Genomic DNA, 20,245 nt, shown 5'->3' on the forward strand with positions numbered 1-20,245 from the left:
TTTCTCATTATCCTAGCCTGATTTTGTCGGTAATAAATTAGACTTATTTCCACAGGTCAAGTCTTGCCCATGATGGTCACTGGTGACTATCCCTGACCTTATCTCAATCCACAAGCCTTCAGTTATATTTTGTCTCCTGTGTCCAGCTGAGGGAGTGATAGAGCAGCTTTGGTGGGCACCTGGTGTCCAGCAAAGGTCAACCCACAACAGTGGGCTGGTCCTGCTCCCTTTTCCAGCACCAGGAACTTCTTTCCTGTCCCCGACTCTCCTCATTGGCAGCATTTGAGGCAGTGCTGCTTCGGATGCTCATTAAGAGCAGAGGAAAAGGTGGCTGCCCAGATTCACCCACTGCAAAAAGGCAGCACAGATCAGTTCCAGCCTCCACCAAAATCAAGCAGATAATTTTCTCCAAGGCTCAAGCCATATATGTTTTTCCAGAGAAAGCAGATCACACCTGGAAACACAACAAAACAAACAAAAACAACACAAAACCAACCTCACTATAATTTTCATATAATACAAAGTATATTCTTCACAAGTTCTATTTTTAGATATGATTCAAGTTTTGGGTAGTCCTGAAACAGTGTGGCACAAAGCACCAAGACAGAAAATTTCAGATCAGTATTTCTTTTTTAGGTGGGGGCAAAACTGTATTTGACATCTCAAAGATGAAACTCAAGCAAACACCAGTGACTGCAATGTCTGACCTGCTTAATAGGGTACAGAGGCCCAAGAGATAGTCCTATCTGGTAAAAGAGAGTCATCAGTAACTTCTAGAATGAATGGTGATACTCACAGTGCTGAAGGGAGCAGTATACATGGCACATCTTAAGCAGCCATGTACTGCTATGGGCACTGCAGTTGCTTGGCGTTTCCACTGGTGTCTGTTCCCTTACAGTTCCAGGAGACTTCTGTGACATGGGAGGCTACTACAAGATGAACTAGTCAATCTCTGGACTATTTCTGTACAAGAGAAGGTAATGCAATCTCATTGGATCCTAATATAGCCAAAACAGTTTTATGAATCTAGCCTTTGCACGCGTTTCCAAAAAAAGTAATGTAATGTATAGAACATCACATTAAGATGACAGCAAGGCAAAAGGAAGCTTATGAAGGGTGCTTGTAGCTACACAAATAAGGCTTGAGTGAGGTGACAGCTATGCTTACAACTGGTGATTTAACATTAGCATCTGGTGACCAAGACTTTCATAGGAGATAATTGAAAATAGCCAGGTCTTACAGTATCTTCACACACTTTCTTTTTTTTCCTAGTCAGTGCACTTCTTCACCCTAAGAAAGCACTCTTCCATCTTCAGAAGGAGAAAGCCTGAGCTGGAGTAACATGCTCATTTATAGCCCCTGCAGTTACAGATTTTTATGGATTGTTTGGAAGAGTCCAGAGAAGGGCAATGAGGATGATTGAACAGTTAGAAAATAGGACCTATGAGGAAAGATCAAAGGCATGAAACTGTTTAGAAAGTTCCCTTTCTAAAGGGAAATGTCTCTTTAGAAAGAGACATGACCTCCTTCAAAACGTAAAGGGTATGTTTAACCAAGACAAGCAGCAATCTTGGATGCTTACTGTGCTGGTTTTGGCTCATGTAGAGTTAATTTTCTTCATAGTAGCCAGAATAGGGCTAGGTTTTGGATCTGTGCAGGAAACAGTGCTGATAACGCAGGGATGTTTTAGTTATTGCTACCCCATACCATATTGGCATCTTGCTCAGCAATAAAAGCTGGGGGAAGAAGAAGCAAGGAGAGACATTTTAAGTGATGGTGTTTGTTTCTTCACGTGTGATGGAGCTCTGCTTTCCTGGGGATGGCTGAACACCTGACTGCCACTGGGAAGTGGTGAACAAATTTCTTGTTTTGCTTCACCTATTAAACCTTTTATCTCAACCTGTGAGTTTTCTCACTTTCACCCTTCAGATTTTCTCCCCCTTCCCACCAGGAAGTCAGTGTCTGTGTGGGGCTTAGCTGCCAGCTGAGGTTAAACAACACATAAGATTAAAATGTAGAGAAGGTATTGAAATTGAGGAGGTGACTTGTTCAAAGCAGCTCAGAAAAGCCAAGAACAACATTCAAGCCTTTGCATGATCAGCCCGGTGCTCTCAGCTGTAGCCATTATTTTCTGTATACTGTTTAGGTGACAGGCTCTTTCTGCATGGAAGATAAAGAATGACTCATTTTATACACACTTCCTGTGGAAGTCTTACCTGAGACCATTTTATCTTTATACTTACCAGTTGCTTTCTTTCCAACTATTCTTATTTAGCTTAAGTGAACCTCCATAACAATATGTTTGAAGAACCAGCTCAAATGCTAGAGCCATGGGATGACAGATGCCCTGTCAAAGCAGTCCCACTCTCAGGCACATCACAGATGTAGCACTTCATGTCTTCTCTCACTGCTCCAGAAGTACTCACTGTTTTCAGGAACGGCCCTTTGAACGGTTCAGCCAGCAGAGTGATACGATGAGCAAAACTCTTTTATTCAGCTACATCTGGCTTCTACAACGGGTAGTGATTTTTTAAATGAAATCAGCGTGCTGAGGATGTGCCAGCTGGACACAGTAAAAGAGGGATAGCATTCTGTTAAGCAAAGAAAGAAAAAGAAAGATAGATATTCAGTGAAGCACATTTGACCCTCAGTTTGAAAACCCAAAGAGGAAAGTAGCTGCTTATAAGAACATCTCAGAAAGAGAATTTTGAAAAAACAGAAAGTCCAGATTTTCTGGTTGTCCATACAGCCAACTACTCTCTCAGCATGTGGCAGATAATTTGACTGTAGGTAATGCATTCTAAATTAAGTTGGCTATCCAGTGAGAAAGCTGCTTTTTGTTAGGTGCCAAACAACATCAAATCCTTAGCAACTTAGGATGCTCAAGCATTTTGAGAACATACTCAGAAAGGAGAACGGTGTTACAAACTAGGCAGGACTCCCCATTATCCCATTTTTTTTCATTTTAGGAACCAAAGTCTTATATGACATATGAAGCAAAAGACCCTGATTTATTAATGGTGTTATTCAGAGCTTCATTTCTCCAAGCAATCTCTTGATAGGCACTGTGTGCAACAGACCAAAATGTAAATCAATGCAGTAAGTCATGGATCATCATAACCACAGTTTTTATTGGCTTTTCTTCGGAAATTTTCTTAGACTGCACACAATTAGTGTAAGATTGTGATATATGCAGTCCTTCTATAGTATAAGCAAACACCACTGTAGAGGGAACATCTTTTAACAGATGGAACCTCCAATCAGCAGTTTCTTAATTTTTTTTTTATTTTTTTATTTTTTAGAGAATAGCCTCCTTTTTGGCATTGGGAGCAGTATGTAGGTGAAAATCATCCTTTTATGTCTTAAAACTTTGCACCTGTCTCAGACCATAGCCATATTCCCTTGCTCTGCATTCAAAACCATTACCAGTTTGACATTTGATGTCTTTAAACAAACATGCAATAAAGGAAAATATGAGATTCAGAATGGACTCTGGTTCTGAAGGTAGCTAAATTCTTATTTTTTTAATTTCTTCATTGTTTGTTCACAAAATAGAGGTCATCCTTGTTGCAGTAGAAAGATTTTTAACTAAGGGCTTGAATTCTCACGGGCATGTGAGCTCACTCCTTATCTAGGTTGGATAGGCATTCAAACTCTGACACGTGTGAAAGACTACTTCAGATACAGAGACTTTAACAGAAAGCACCTTTAAGGTCAAACCTAGTAATCAGAGTGAAGTTGCATACAGCAGCAGGTAACTGTGAGATGTGCATGAAACTCAAGTAGGGAAGCAAAAATGGAACATGGGAATATCTGAGAGTTTTCTCAAAGATATTTTACCCTCTGGCAAGTTTGCTAGACATCTGACCCCAGCGTGTGCACAGAATGCTACTTCCTACTGATATTACTACACTGTCAAAGCTATAACAAAAGAATGAATGGAAAAAACAGACCAGAACAATCTGCATTGTTTTCCTAATGAGAGTCACATATTAGACAATGTAAATATCTCAAAGTTCAAGTTCTGTAGAAACAAAACAATTCTCCCCACCCCATAACATCACATTTTGTTGCTTTCCAAATATCCTGATATAAACACTTTTTTTCAGCAAGCAAGCAACAAGCCAACCAAGCACTGGAAGAGTTTTGAACCATGACAGGGTACTGATGTCAGCCAGAAAACAGAATTCATCATGAATTAATAAAAAAGGGGGGAGAGGGGATATTGCCAGCAGGTTTTAATCATTTACAATGAAGTAATAGGAGAAAAAACACCAGCGAGAGAATAGGAACTCTAGATTTTTTCATTTGATACTGCAAGTAACGTAGACATACTCTGTTGTCTACGGGTCTGATGTTCAAGAAGTTTAGCACCCAGAATTTAAGTGTACTAGGAATTCTCTGGGATACTTAGCAGTTCTAAAACCAGGCTGTTTCTCTCCTTTCACTGTCCAAACACATTGGCCTCCTGTAATATCCTAAGAATGAATAGCTGAGATTGACATATCCCATGCTCTGGCTGCTTTAATTTTTTTCTTCTCTTTTATGGAAGTCATTGTTGAGTGATAGAAAGTTAAAATTGGGTCCAGATTAAATTTAATCAATCTTAGTGTTAATCTCAAATTTAACACAGTTGCTTTCCAGGAAAAAAAAAAAATCATTTTATCTCAAATAGTGGGTCCCAATTAAAACAACCTCTCTGGCTTGAACGCCAGCATTAGAGATGAGAGACCAAACTAATATGCTTTGCTTGGCTGGTTATCTAAGTCTTTCCACTGGCACTTTCTCAAACTAACAGCAGTGGAGGAAGGCAAGGGCAGAAACAGTATTCTGGGGTTTCTGTCAAGATGGAAGACAGAAGAAAGCAGCATGTGGTGCTATGAGAAAGGTTGAATGTGGCTGGGAATCACTGGTGTGTAACTGGTCCTGACTGAAATGTTTCATAAACATACTTAACTCAAGAAATATTTTGTAATTTCCTCAAATATGCCCCCCACTCTGCACACACACGTCTCTCATTATGGACTTAACGTGCAGCACAAGGGTCTCCCTCTCACTTGCGCAGCCAGAGGGTTCTGACATGTGAAATCTTTGGACACTATTGCAAAGTTACATGTGTGTGTGACCCTCCTGCCAGAATACAACTGGCAGCAACAAGGATACAACTTACACTCAAAGGAGTTTTCAAAAGAATAGTGTCTTGGCCTTCCTGCCTGGAGTATAACTGTAATGACAACTTATTTCTTTTTCTGCTGAAGAGAAATGCTAAAGACACCTAGTTGCCATCCTGGATTAGCAGCTAGGCCTAGTGCCAGCTCAGAGGATCAGTAGCCATGATATTTTTTTGTAGTGGGTCCTGCTACCTGCAGTGATCTGTTCCTCCTTCTGCCAGTCATACCTCAATCCACCCCTGTCTCTAACAGCAGCGATAACTTTTTTGCCACTCTGCTCAGTCTGTTATTTCAGCTCTTTAAAAAGTGAGGATAACAGGGAGAGCTAAGTACATTCCATCAGGAACCTCCCTTAAAAGTGATTCTTCAGCAGCTGCTTTTGTTTCTCAGCTCCCAGGAAACTCATAAGAAGCCTTTTCTGTGCCAGAGCTTGCAGAACACTTGCAGAAAAACATCTCCTGTCCATTTCTCTTCTCTGTCCCCTTTAATGTTTGCAATCCAAGGAAGGAACTCCTGCACACCATGGGATGCGCTCATCTCAGGCACATTGAGGGTTAATTGGCCTGGACTCTGCATACTGCTACAGCCTTTCTCTGTTCCCTTTTTAGAAGAAACCCCTCTCAAACTTACTAATTCATGCGAATCCAATATATTTTAGGCTTCCCCACTTGTCTTCCCCGCACCTTCTGAGATGGAAAGAGAACACTTGTCCTTTTTTAGGTTTCTCTGCCCTCTGGTATTTGGGCAAAGGAGGGAAATGCAATGTGAGGGATTCATTTTCACTTTAGGCCTCAGGCAACAGTAAAGTTGTATTTATTGTATTATATATATTTTACAACTTGCAGGTTTCTCCAGTGAGAATAAGCTGATGTAAATGACATTTTCTGCAGTCATCCATGTCCTTTACAGCAGTGCTCTAGACTGCTCAGCCCAAGAACCTGAGAAAAAGGTTGAAAATGCCCCCACAACAGAGAAGAAAAAGGGTTATGAACAGATCTGGGTCTTTGACCACAGCTACAAGAGAAAATAGGAGAGAAATTGGGAAGGTGAAATATGTGCATGACTTCAGGCAGCAGCATGCTGGGCAGTAGAAACAGTGAGAGAAGGACATGGACACTGTCTGGTGCTGGGAAAAGAAAGTGTCGTGGTTTAAACCCTAGCTAGACAGCTTGTTCACTCACTCCCAGTGAGTGGTGCCGGGCTGAGAGCAATCGATCCCCCCCCCACCCCGCCCCGGGGCTCTCCCCTTCCCCGCTCCCGGAGGAACGGGGAGGAGGATCGAAAGGGTGCAACTCCCAAGGGTTGAGACAAGAACAGTCCAGCAACCAATGTACAACACAAATCCACCGCTACTACCAACTACAACAATGATAAGGGAAAATAACAAGGGAAGAGAATACGATACCACCGGCCAGGAAACAAGGCCCACCTGGAAGCCTATGTCCTTCCGGGTAACTCCCAGTTACCCCCCACCCCGGCCATGACGTGCTGTGGTATGGAATACCTCTTTGGCTAGCCTGGGTCAGGCGCCCCGTCTCTGCTTCCTCACAGCTTCCCCTCCTCCCTGGCAGAGCATGAGCCTCACAAAGTCCTTGGTCAGGGTAAACATCACTTAGCAACAACCGAAAACATCGGTATCACCAGCACTGTTGCCAGGCTGGAAGACAAAACACAGCGCTGCACCAGCTACCACGAAGGAGAAACATGACTGCTACTGCTGAACCCAGGACAGAAAGTAACAACTAGTTAAGCAGAGTGCTGAGAAAGCCCAATCATGATACAGCAACAAGGTGTATAGAAGAAATTTGGATAATGGTGTGGAAGGAGTCAAAGCCGTACTGAGGACTGGGAAGAGCTGAGCATTTGGCTGTCTCTCCTACAAAAGCAATGCATTCACATTGCGTGTGATTCTCACACAACTGCCCTTAGTATGGGCATAAAAGAGTACGGTACCTGCTTGGTGGAACTAGCCCAAAACAGCCTGATGTCAGCACCTGAAGAGTCCCTGTCCCACCCCTAGCCCAACCCAATACAGAGGTTCTGCCAGCCCTGCTGCCCTTCTCCTGCCTAGACCTCTTCACTATTCCTTCCCCCAGTGCCTCTCCCTCCTGCTTGTAATTAAATCTTGTCAGCCTCTTCCAAAGGCTAATAAAGGAGCTTATGCTGAATGAACCCATGGCTTCTCATTTGGATGGAAGGTCACTGCAAACATAGAAATGTTAGGGAAGAGGCAGGAGTGAGGAGCAGGTAGTGGTCTGTTGGTCTCAGCTCCCTTTGCTATGTCCCTAATGACTTGCAGAGATAGTAGTTGTCAATGGAAGCAATGGGATGTGGATACACAGGTTGTATACAGATGCAAAATTTCTCCTTGTACATTAAAAAAGGAAAAGGAGAGAATCTACTAAACTCCATATTTTCTCTGGCACTTTAGGAACCCCAGGGCTAGCAAAGACAAGTGTTAGGTGCTTTTGGCTTATAAGCAGGAAAATACAGCACACCATCCTAATGAGTGGTATACCCTAATTTATTACCACTAAGAGGGAGATCAGAAGGGAGGAGGAGAAAGGGAAAGGGAGTGAGATAAGCAGAGTGAGGGAGAGTACATAACAGTGCAAGCTCTCACTTCCTGGCTGGATTTATGCAAAATCAGATTACTTTCTTCTGCAGTGCTTCTGAGGTAGATGAAAGGAGCTGTCTTCTTCTGAAGAGGTCTATCCAACAAATGCTAGAGGTTATGTTTTACAGCATCATTGCTGAAGATAGCATCTAGTTTTTTCTACCTTTTGTTTTAATTTACCCACATGGGAAAGTCATGGGTCATGTGCCCTCTCCACAGAGTGCAACTTGATACTTCCTAAATGGATCTATGATTTCAAGTGAACTGACACACTGCTCTGTGCCTCACCTTAGGCCAACCTGTAGGGGGAATCAACAAGCTCGTGTTACAGAAAGGTTCAGAAGTCAGGTCTATTTCTCCTCCCTCACCATCTTCTGCCGTGATTCATTTAAAATGTTCTAAATAAATGGAGGTTCAGTATCTCTTTGGAGAAGCTATTCCCAGCTTGGCAATAGTACATACCAAAATAGTTTTCCTCTGCCACTTCTTCTTCTTCCCTACCTTACTTTCCTCCCTTAAAAAAAGAATCCCAGATCCTGCCTAATTTCTGAGAAGGTATTATGTATCCTGTCCATGTAGCTAGAAACTGATGCTTTGAAACCCAGGTTAAAGACCTAGAAGAAGTATTATATATTGCCAGACAAATAAACTTAATCAGCCACCTACGAAAGTCTACACAACTTATAACTCACTACAGCATCTGAATATAAACAAGAAACCTGAATCCACAGTGCTCAAGCTGGGAATGAGAAAAAAACATTTAGAAGTTGATACATATCTCAATTATTTCTTCCAGGTCTGATTAAACAAATATAAAACAAACTGAGTCTGCTTTCAGACCCAGCTGACACCCAAGTGAAGACGTTGGCAGGAGAGCTCGTCATGAGATGCTGGTAACAGCAGCTCCAACTCACAGCACTTTCTGGGTTCATTTTGTTCCCAAAAAAAGTTATCTAGTTCTCGCATTGATATTGCCACTTCAGAGGCCAGCTTGATTTCTCCCCCCAAGCTTTTCCTGGGTCTGGGAGAGGAAGCAATGACATGACAATGTAAGAAATTAATGTGGCCGAAGTCTCAACTCCATGCATCTCGGTAGGAGGACAGGTAAGCGCTGCTGTCTGTCTTGGCCTCTCTCAGGAATCAGAAGAAGGAGGAGGAATGCAGCTGTGAGAAGGAATACTCCAGAGCCAACAGCAGCGAGCAGGAGCCGGGATAGAAGGAGCTCAGGAACGGTATATGCTTGCTCAGCATGTTGCAGCGGCTGTGCTGCTCAGACTCTGGGGTGACAATTCTCCCCCTGTGCCACTACAAAATAAAATTAGTGTCTGCTTCCCCTTCTGCCTGCCTGATTTATACACACATAACCTTAGAGCTGTCAGACTCCAGTGGAAATAATGAGATCCTGACAGATGAGAAAGTTTTCCCATGTCCCTTTCCGAGGGTGCAGCTGCCAATCAGTAGAACTCCAAGCCTCCCAACCTCATCATTAGTAATACTGGAGGCACTACCAGAATCTTAGGCAATATGTTTGGATAAATTTCAATCATCCCTGCTGCTGACTCAGTGCTTATTTCTCCACTTTTACCGTGGTCCCTCACCCACCCACTTCTACACTCGCAGCCCTGACATATGGCCTGCATTATACCTTCTCTCTTATTCAGGATTTAAATCATCTTGCCTGCCCAGGAGCCTGTCATGGATCAGACACCAGAATGAATAACCTACTGGGGACTGAGGAGATCACACCTGAGCTTTCCAGATTACGCCATAGGGATGGCAGGGCCAAGCAGACTCAACAGCTGCCTCCCTGTAGTAGCACAAAAGGAAGACAGAAGTTAAATGATTCGTTTCTCCACTGCCCAAACAGATTCAACTTGCTTGAAAGACATACCCAGCTTCATCTTCCCTCCCCCTTTTTATAGTTTGGGAGTTTGGGCTTTTTTAGTTCAAATGACTTTTTCTGGAAAACTGGCTACCAAAATAAAATAGTGACCCAGCTGCTCCTTTTACAAATGGACAGCACATCAGATTAGCCTTGGAAAATTAACATGATAAAGAGGAAGCAAACAGTTATTTAGGTTTATAAATATCAGTGATTCATGAGGGTACTGCATAAATATGTACATCCCAGACACTTCTGAAGATTTCTCAGCCTGTACTATTACAGTTACCTCTTGGGTACACCCATACCTTTTCCTCTCTTTTCTCTCCTTTTATTAATCTCTTCTCTGTGGAAACAAGCAGAAAGGAGAAGTTGCAAGTACCAAATTGCAGATCTGGGACCTAAGAGGAGCACCAGTACAAGGATAAAACAGTGTTCTGGGCAGGAAAGATAGACAAAAAAGAAATCCATGGCCTTTCATTGAAATAGATGACACCATTCTTCTTTGTACAAATACATTGTAGAAGGGCAAAAAAGGGTTGCTTTCAACCATTTATAGAGCTCCATTTGTCAGTGTGGGACACCAAATACATGTGTTTTCTAACATTCCTGCGCAATAGAAAGAAAAAAGAGGACAGGGTGCCATATTCAATGAAATGGTTTAGAACTAAATTTAGTTTTAAATACCTCAGGGCTGTTGCTTGCCTTCTATGACAATTCCTGAGGCATTTAACAAATCTTACTAGCTAACTGAAAGGACAGGTCCAGTTGCTCATTGCAGTGTTGTTTGTAATGTTCACAGAGGACACCCACAAATTTGCCTTCTCATCAAGCCACCAGAGTAACAACAGCACAACAGATGTTGAACACAGCTGACAAAGAAACATGACATCCCAAGGAAAAGCTACCTAGGTTATCAACTGACTCAGCAGAAATTTGTAAAGTATTCCAGTCCAGGTTTTTCCTTATGCAGGAAACAAGAACTGTCATAGGATGGTTGTGACCTTCCAGAAATAGCTCACATGGGCTGGGTTATTAGACAGAAGCATCCTTCATGAAGTCTCAGAGTGGAGCTCAGACTGCCACTGTTCTTCATGGAGCCAAGTATTTGATAGTAGAAACCTATTCTTAGGAGCTGGTAGCTCCTAATAGTGGCATAACCTCCTGCAGGCAGACATCTGCTTCTTCCTGATTTCTTCTTGGGGGTCACAAACTTCAGGCAGAGTAACAGTTGTAGATGAGATTGCCTTCAATTGACATTTGATGAGGTTGCTCCTTAAAAGTAGGTCCCAGCATGAGGCTTAGCAGTTTCTATCAGAAAATTCTGCAGAAATACTCCAAAATTGCAAAAATTTAAATGGAGGAAGAAGTCCATCCCCCATTCAGCAAATAAAATGAAAATTACTCTAGTTCAAGAAATGTTATCTGCCCTATTCAACTTCTGTGTCTGTAGCTGAGGGGTGCAAGCAGAGCAATCACAAGCATAAGTATGAGCTAAAACACCATGCAAAAGCCCAAGGAGCAGAGCACCCCTCTAGAAAGCCTCTCTTAGGCACAGAGAATAATTGCCTAAAGTCAGAACACTCTCATTCCCTAACTAAGGTGATCAGTCATAGTACTTAGGAGATGCATTGAGCCTTACAGAAATCAATATGAGAGTTGCCAGCTTTACCAATGGATGTAAGACTCTGCAAACTTGGTTTACTTGCAAGCTGCTTTATGTCATCAGGCTTCCTATAAAACTTGTGAATGTAATACAGCCCAGAGTCTTCTTTGAGGCTTTGAGATGTGCTACACCCAGACTTAGATTCAATCATCTATTTATAAATCCTGTAATGTTTGTGGCTAGTCTCATTTCAGCTGCCAATTAAGTGTATTCAGTCTTTTATAGAGCTTAGAGGCTGGGATCCAGGCTCCTAAGACCTTTGAGAAGGCTGGAATAGTCTTATGCATGTGTAGATAAGGAGATAGTAGTCCAACCAAGTGATTCAAGTATTATGTAAACAGCTGGCTGTTTGGACTCATTTTCAAGAGTCTCTGTCCCTTATCATTAGCAATATTCAAATTCAGTCAAAACACTTACAAGAGCTCTTGCATTCCTCTCAGACTAAATAGAATTCACTCACTGCTGTACTGGGAATGAAGCTAAACATTAAACAAGTTAATCTTCATCTAAATGGGTTGTAAAGCAGCTTTTCTCCATAAAAATGTAAGCTACTTAAGAAATAAAGTGTTCAGGTTAATATCATGTCTGCATGTCCACATACTTCTCCTGCCACAAGCTATATATTTGTTTGTGGTTTTAAAAGAGTCATAAGAATTATAGGATACGTTAAAAATGTAATAAGAGAAAAACACCATCTCATGTCAGCACCCCTCCAGTGCAAATTCTTATGCATCACAACAGCAAATTCTGTTTATAGTTTGAGGGTACCAGCTAAGTCTACAATTTTCAGTGTTCTCTCTGTCTGAATCCATCTCTCTGAAACCATCCTCTCTGGCCTTAAAAAAAATGTTTAAAGAGATTGAGTGTGCTTAATAGCATATAGCAAAGAGAGGATTTAATGACAGGGGGTGGTAGTCAGACAGATGTGACATAAACCCAACTATTTTATGTCTTTGAGGAGTAAACCAATATCTAAGGCGACTCAGCTCAGCTCAGCTCGACCTTATCAACTCATCAGGATGTGAAAGATGTGTGGGAGGAACTTGACAAAAGGGATGCTTTGTGTTTGTGATCTCCATCCATCCTGCATTAGGTTACCACAGTAACATGGCTTCTTTTGCTCCAGGGATTGCCTACAAAAAAAAAAACAAAACAAGGTAAGGAAACCCTGGCCTTAAGATCATGCTGCCATCTGGAAGCATGCTGTGGGGCATCAGTCTTAATTACATCTATTTGTTTAAAAGAGATGCTGCTGCTCATTAAACAGATCAAATCCCTTCAGTTTATCCTTCATGTAGGCTACTTAACGTGGCTAAGACTGGCCCAGACCTGGGCTGTAAGTTAGTGCTGCCCTAGTTTTCCACTGTCTCAGGGCTGCCTTACCTCCCACTATCCTGAGAGAGCCTATATTTCTTACTGTCCTCAGTCTCTCAGCAGCACAGCTCTCAAGTGTAAACAGACTGTAAGGGCCCAGCTGTCTCAGCAGAACTGGGATCCAGGAATTGCTATCTGCTGTGCACAAGCCAAAAATAGCTTTGGGGAACATAACAGAAGTGACCAGAGCTGCTCTCAGACTGTGCCACTGCCCTGTTGCACTATTAAAATCCCGAGACCCCAGCAAGAAAATGCTGCTAATAAAAGTTGAGGGGAAGAAATGAGTCTTACGTTTGCTGACACACATTTTTTCAGGCCTGAAAGAAAATATGCTGGTTTGATTTCTGCATATCAGGTACTGAAGGAACAATAGGCAACTCCAGCGCAGCACAGTACTGTTTTCATGCACTTACTAGCAGGACCCTTCTGTGCAACTTCCTTTTTATGTAACCTGTGTAAGAGTTGTCACTCAAATAGACTGAGGGAAAGTGCAATGCAATACAGATAAGACACGGTTGTATCTTTTTACTGGCAATAAAGGCCATAAGCACAAATAATTCAGTAGACACCTAAATATTTATTCCCCAACTTAGTAGTGCAGTTATTCATCTCACAGAGTCCATTTCACCCTTAAATTATATGACCTACTTTGTAGCTTTTTTTCTTTCTGTAGAGGTTTTACAGCTACATACGACCTCAAAAAATCATGCCTGCCCATTCTTAATTTAGAAAAACAACAACAACAAACCCCAACTTATTTAAGGCTATCTCTAATCACTCCAGAGACAGAACCTTCCTTGTGCCTCTACTGCCTAGGGCAGTGTTTGCGTCTCGCTCCAGAAGTCGTTTAAGACACAACAGCACCATCTACCGAGACTAACCTCCTTCGGTGAATGCTAGTATGCCTTGAAAAATACGTTAGATAAAAGATATATTATTCAACTGGTATAAGTACTATGTTATTAGTGACAATGTGTTGAGTAAAAAGGAAAAGGAAACTTTTTTAATCTTTCCATGAAAACCGTTAAACTTTACCTATGAATGTTGCTTTTCTCAAAGCTGAGGAAAACACTGCTTCCATCTCAGCAGTCAAGGTTGAGAATAAAATCAATTATCATATAAATGATATTTTGTGGGTGATATGCTTCATTTGTCCTGCTGCACACACATATTAAAACAAAGGGGAAAATCAACATAGTTGTTCCATCTTGGTAGTATATAGCAATCTCCTACTGAGATATACAAGTTTTCAGCACAATAATTAAGAAACTACACTTTTTCTGGGAAGGTGGTGGTTTGAATCTGCTTCTTTATAGACTAGATTCAGCAACGCATGACTGTGAACTGTCTGAGAAGTAGCATCAGATGGCATCCAGCCCTAGTTACTGTATTAGCTCAGTATTTCAAAGCATTTTTATCACCATTTTATGGCTTACAATGCAATTTCTCTTCATCCTGTATTAAATAATCAGCCACAACCACGGCAAGATGATCTTTCAGTATTCTTTTTTAAAATCTCATATATATTGTTTCTAGGCACTCAGCTTAATATGTCTTGACACTGTCTTTGATTCAGTGCCTAAAAATGCACACTCTGCCTGGCTGGTTGCCTGGCTGATTTGCTTAAATCTGCTTTTAAGAAACACTGAAGACATTGATATTCTGTCTCACTTAAACAAATAAATACAGTCTGCTTTGTAGAAAGCAGATACCGTGTACTTCCTCTTTTTGTTCCTGTTTAATAGGATCTGGAGACTGATTAAAGAAAGAAAGAAAGAACAAAAATCCTGTAAGAGGTTTTGAAGGAGATAACACTAGATTCATGTCTATAGCAGGTTCTATGGAGCTTCACTGTTTCTGCTTATTACTTTTCTGTGGCCTGATGTCCTTTAGACTACAGTAACAAACTGATGCATATTGATATACAGGTGTTCAAGAAACATCCTCTTTAATCAAACAGTTGAAAATTCATGAGCAGAAAGGAAAACCTGTGCCAAGAATGTAACCCCCACCTGCTGTTGCATTTCCACATGCATCATTTGCACTTGTCTGGACCTTGGGTATGGTCAGCTGCAACTCTGGATCTGTATTTCAACTTTCAATCTCACCTCACTATCACACTTTCCTGCCTCCTGCTTAGGTTTTCTAGCTTTTCTTTTAATTTTTTTTTAAATCTGAATTTTAAGGATTGATCAATATTCATTAAGTAGCACAACATAGATGGAATGACATTATAAAATCTCTGTAGTTTACTATATAACATTTTAATACACATATAATCAAGATGATTTGAAAAGCAAAAGTTACAGGAATGATACAGCAATTGCATGCAAATTGCACTGAGACTACTCAAACTTTTTTTCTAAAATAAGGACAGATATCAGGTGCTGGCCCTGAGTGGGAAACCCTGGTGCAAAGACACAGGCTGGCCCCTGTCAGGCTGGGAGCAGCAATGTGGGAAGAGACCCAGATGCATGGGAATGAGCCAGCAGCATGTCCTGGCTGCAGGGATGCACAGCAGCACCCTGGGCTGTGTTAACAGGGTCAGAGCCAGGATACAAAGGGCGGGATTCTCTCCCTCTGCTTGGCACCTCTACGATTTCGTTTTCAATCATCAGCTGTGTCTGATTTTTGGTCTCTTGTCCAGAACAGACATCAACAAACTGAAATGAGTTCAGTGTTTGGAGACTGGAACATTGTCCTGTGAGAAGGGCTGAGGGACCAGGGTTTTTTCAGCCCGAACAGAGGCTTTGGAGGGATGTAGTACCAAGATGGACCAAGAAGATGGAGTCTGGTTCTTCAGTGGTGCACACTGGAAGGATGGGAAACAATGAGCATAAACAGAAACAAGAGAACTGCGAAATGCATATGGCAACAGTGAAGGAGTGGAACAGATTGCCCGAATAGGCTGTGAAGTCACCAAGCTCACCGCTTTAGAGTGGTGCTACTGTCCCTGTATACACCTTCTTTCTCTCCTTAACTCAAGTACTCCACAGATTCATTAGTGCCTCTTCACTTTTCATTTTTACTGTAAATATGAGCACTGATACCTTCTGGCTATCCATATGCTCAACTACGACAGTTTTAAGCTTCACGAACACATCAAGTTTAAGCTTTAACAATCCAATCGCAAAATGAAAACAAACTCATTCTGTGCTTCATTCAACACTCTCACACATACTAACAGCAATAGTTACAACAGCAGCAACACCCCTTAACCATTCTACATACATTGAATTTTTCCAGAAGTTTTCTTGATGAGGCAGACCAAAATATTATGAAAGCCTTCTATTACTAAGGACAAGGCTTGGGTATACACTATGAAAAACCTCTTAAACACTGCATTTTCAGCAATGTACAATGAAAGCAATATGCTTAGCTGATGTTTGAGAAAAAATTTCCCAAGTCTAAGGTGCAACAAAGCTAAAAAATAATCCTATCAGGCATCCAAATAGGTCGTGAAGGGTTGCTCCGGGGAGCAGGAAACATCTACTTGTCCTCCATCTGTGCACAGCCTAACACAGCAGTCTCCTCCTCCATAACAAGGTTCTCAAGCACTGCAGAAAGTAAATCCAAGATTAGGCATAGCAGACTTATACTAGTGTGTGTTACAAATAATGGAATGTGCCCCTTGGCAACAAAAACTGTGTCAGATAACATCAGGCCATGTATGTATATAATTATGCATACAAAACTGGACCCAAGTTGAATAGCTACTTAAAAATATCCTTCAAGGCCACATTTTTAAGTTCCTCAGTTTCACGTGAGCAAAGGTATATGTACACAGAATGGTTGAGGTTGGAAGGGACCACTGGGGATCATCTAGTCCAACCTCCCTGCTCATGCAAGGTTACCTAGAGTACATTGTTCAGGATTGTGCCCACACAGCTCTTGTATAAAAAATAAGAATGAATAATCTTTGCAACTGCATAGTTATCTAACTTATTTATATGCAAAACTGTTTGTTGTGTTTGGTTTTGTTTGGTTTGTTTCTCTTAGCAGCATCTTGTCTGCACTATGGGCTCATTGAAACACTTAAACATAAACATCAGGAAGGTGAATATGAACACTGTATGCATGCATGAGTTTAAGACCCTTTCAAAGTTTGGCTCTAAGATTACTAACAGCAAAAAATCTGAGAAAACCCTTCATGTATGCTGGTTAATGTTAAGGTATGTTTTCCATTCCTTAAGGATCCTGCCAAATTTAAGGGAAGAAAGAAGGGGAGGGAGAGCAAGATATAAAGTACTCATTGTTCCTACTAAGTTTCCTTTTTGGGCTATTTTATTTTATCATTTACAGAGAGTATTGTTTTACTTCAGTAGGGAAGAGAACTTGGATCCTTAATTCAGCAAGTGAACTTTATCCAAGCTTTATGCATACAAACAGTTCCTGTGACTTTAGCATAGCTTACTATAAGTTTGAGACATGCTAAGATGTTCTGTTAACTCAGATCTCTGTGCACATAACTGCCTTTGAAATTATTTTTTTTATCACTTCTATAAAGCATTTGCCTTGTTTGGATCCTAGTTAATGCTATCACTATTTCTCCTTCTCCTTCCTTCCAGTGTGCTTGGCATCCTGCACAGGAAAAGGGGGGAGAAGAAAAAAAGTAAAACCATCAGTATCTTTGCAGTGGGTGAGCAATGGAAATAGTGGAAACAGCAACAGAAAGAAGTAGTCTGGTCTGAGAACAGGTGGGGTTTCTGCCCCTATCCCCCCCCTTTTTTTTTTTTATTTATTTTAATAAAAAAGAAACATGCCTTTATTTTTTTTTCTAAAAAGGCTGAGACTTAATCCATTTTTTATATGTAACGCTCATAGTTAGGAGTTGAATGAGAACTGGAAGGAGTTCTGACATTGGGTGTAGGGCTACAGAGAGGGACAATACTTGAGTCTGATCAATGGGACCACAGGACCGAAATTAACTGGCAGAAGGAAAGAGGCAAGAGACTGAAAACACAAGCAAAAGCATCAATGTTGTAAATGGAGTGAAGGAAAGGCAAAACAGTCCTTTGTATCAGCCTCCCTGACACAAAGGATTCAGCGAAGCCACAAAGCCAGGTTATGTAGTTATAGATACTGCTTGCTGTCAGATCAGCGGGATCAGTTCTCTGTCCCCACAACATGGGGAGTGAGACATCTGATTTGAAAGCAGAACAGCTTACACATGCAGGTCACTAGATTTCACAAGATCAGGAAAAGGTACTGGGAGGTCTTGTTTGCAACCACACACTATTACATTTGAATAAACATAACCATTAACAAAAAAATAGTGATAGTGTGACAAGCATCAGATTGCAGCTCTCATGCAACCAAGAGCATGAAATAGAAGATGAGATAAAACAATCTACAGAGAGGTTTCCTAGGGGAAAATAAATAACATATCCTTCAGTAACAAAAATGTGACACAATTGTAGCAAGAAACTTCTCATTTAATCTTTCTCGACTTGCACTGTAAAGCACATTTACCTTTTCTGTACACAGATACCAGTATTTTTGACTGTAGCAGCTGGATTGGACTTGGACCTGAAACAACTGGAGGACCTGCAAAGTTTCCTTGCCTTGAGCAACAAACAATGCAGGGCATGCAATTTTAGCTCACGAGTGGGATGCAGGTTTTCTCAGACTTCCAGTCAGGGGTATGAGTGAATGTGAACAGAAGTCAACCTCTGCTACTAGATTACACCTACCTTACTGCTTGAGTGAGCCTATCAAGTTGTGTGAGATATGACAGGTAAAAATACCAAACTCTATGCCAAGGGCTTCACACATCCACTTCACCGAAACAAAGGAGGTTGAAAACACATCTTGTTTTGAAGGCTCTTATTACATTCAGTACTGTATGCAGGCTTACATTTTTGAGATTAAGCATTTTCTATCAGCTGTACATCCAAGTTCACTGAGTCTGCGCATGTAGGAAGCAGGTGGTAGCAGCAACAGCTCATAATGCAAGGTGTTGTGATGTTTTAAATGGAATTCTCTGTCATGACTCCTGCAATGTTGCACAGTGCATTGTGCACCACTGCACTGTCCCTGACGAAACTATACTAAACCAATCTCAAGGTAGGAGGGGTTTGTTTGTTCAATTACACTTGTATCATGCCAGAACTGAGGTGACTAGGACCCCAACCACACATGGAAAAAAAACATATAGTATTCCTTATGCTGTATGCAAACACCCAAAACCAGAAGAAGAAACTAAAACCCACACACGAGAGCATGCTTGAGAGGTTCTTAAAACTATTTTATCACGGTAACTGAGAGTGTAAAAATGTAACTAATGATTTGTTACCTGCTCTATTTCATCACAAAAATCATGGTGCATACATTCTCTTCAGCTCCCGAAAGACACAGGCTGGATGCAGCTGGTCAGTCCACCAGCCTGCTGCATCTGCAAGCCTTGAAGCAGATGTGATGGTGCATTGCTCAGAGCCATCCAAGGCATGCTTCTCCTGACTGCAGCTTCACACCACGACCACCTGGAGGCAGAGAGCTGATCCCACATCACCCACATAACCACTTCTGCACAGCTGGGCAGTCTCAGCTCAGTTTGCATGGGACTTTCAGCTCCTCAGAGTTTAGAAGATAGGGTGGTGAGGAAAAGATAGCTGTCACGAAGACTTAAGTGCAAAATGCCAACTTAAATCATGGAAATACAGCCCTGTGAAACTGGTGATTTTCCTCTCAGAACTTCAGCAGTAATCAGCCATCTTTTTATTATGAACCTCCGATAGAGTTGACTGGGGAATGGTATAGGTAGAGCACATATTAAAAAATAATTTTAAAAATCACTATTTATGCTGATGATTTCTTCACAATAGAATCTGCCCTAGAGTTGGCCCAAAATTAACACTGTTATTAAAAAAAAAAAAAACGTTTGAAGTATTTCCATGTTTATTAGGCTTCTTCCAGACATTGTTTGACAGTATGAAGGATGGGATTAAGATGTCTAAGTACTCCTACTAAAGAAAGACAAAACAGCATTTGAGCTAATTTGCTTTGCCAGAAACATACTTTAGGGTCAAAATCAGCATTCATGTTGTCTGTTTTTAAACAGAAAACCCTTTCTCCTCTATGGGTTACCTGTTACCACTGTTTTCAGCTTTCAACTAATTTCTCAGAAAAGGCACAAAATTAGACAGCGTGATATAAATGTAAACAGCCATCATTTAAAAAGACAGTGAAAAAAAAAAGGTGTAATTTGCCTGATCAGTCATCATACAGCACAGATATCACTGAAGCTGGTACCTCTGCATTTCTGCATGGGAATGCATGTTACAAAGTAAGATTGGGAATACTGTCCATAGGTATTCAAGTGGCATAGATTACTCCTTAGCTGTTACATTTAGGTCAGGCAGTTTTCTAGACAAGATACCCGCCAAAGAGAGAAAATGAAAATCTATGGAGTTTGTCTAAGGAGAACCTAGGCCTTAAAGAGGCAGGAATAAAAAGTTAATCACTTTGCTGTATTCCACCAAACACAGATAGCAACATGTGGGGGGGAGTGGAAATACCCCCAGGTGCCGCAGGGA

The 20,245-nt window shown here is 41.3% G+C and overlaps 1 long non-coding RNA gene across 1 annotated transcript; it reads right to left on the bottom strand.

Annotated features, from left to right (window-relative positions):
- Positions 1 to 336: 336 nt before the first annotated feature.
- Positions 337 to 18,592, bottom strand: LOC130609675 (uncharacterized). The gene is made up of 3 exons (XR_008974844.1): positions 18,568 to 18,592; positions 1,583 to 1,736; positions 337 to 1,441 (listed from the first exon to the last, which is right to left on the bottom strand). It is a non-coding gene; the product is annotated as an uncharacterized LOC130609675 (long non-coding RNA).
- Between the last annotated feature and the right edge of the window lie 1,653 nt (positions 18,593 to 20,245).

This window comes from Pezoporus wallicus, unplaced genomic scaffold, assembly GCF_028554395.1.
Source record: "Pezoporus wallicus isolate ANWC-B61680 ecotype Strahan unplaced genomic scaffold, APGP_CSIRO_Pwel_v1 contig_6658, whole genome shotgun sequence".
Taxonomy (NCBI): domain Eukaryota; kingdom Metazoa; phylum Chordata; class Aves; order Psittaciformes; family Psittacidae; genus Pezoporus; species Pezoporus wallicus.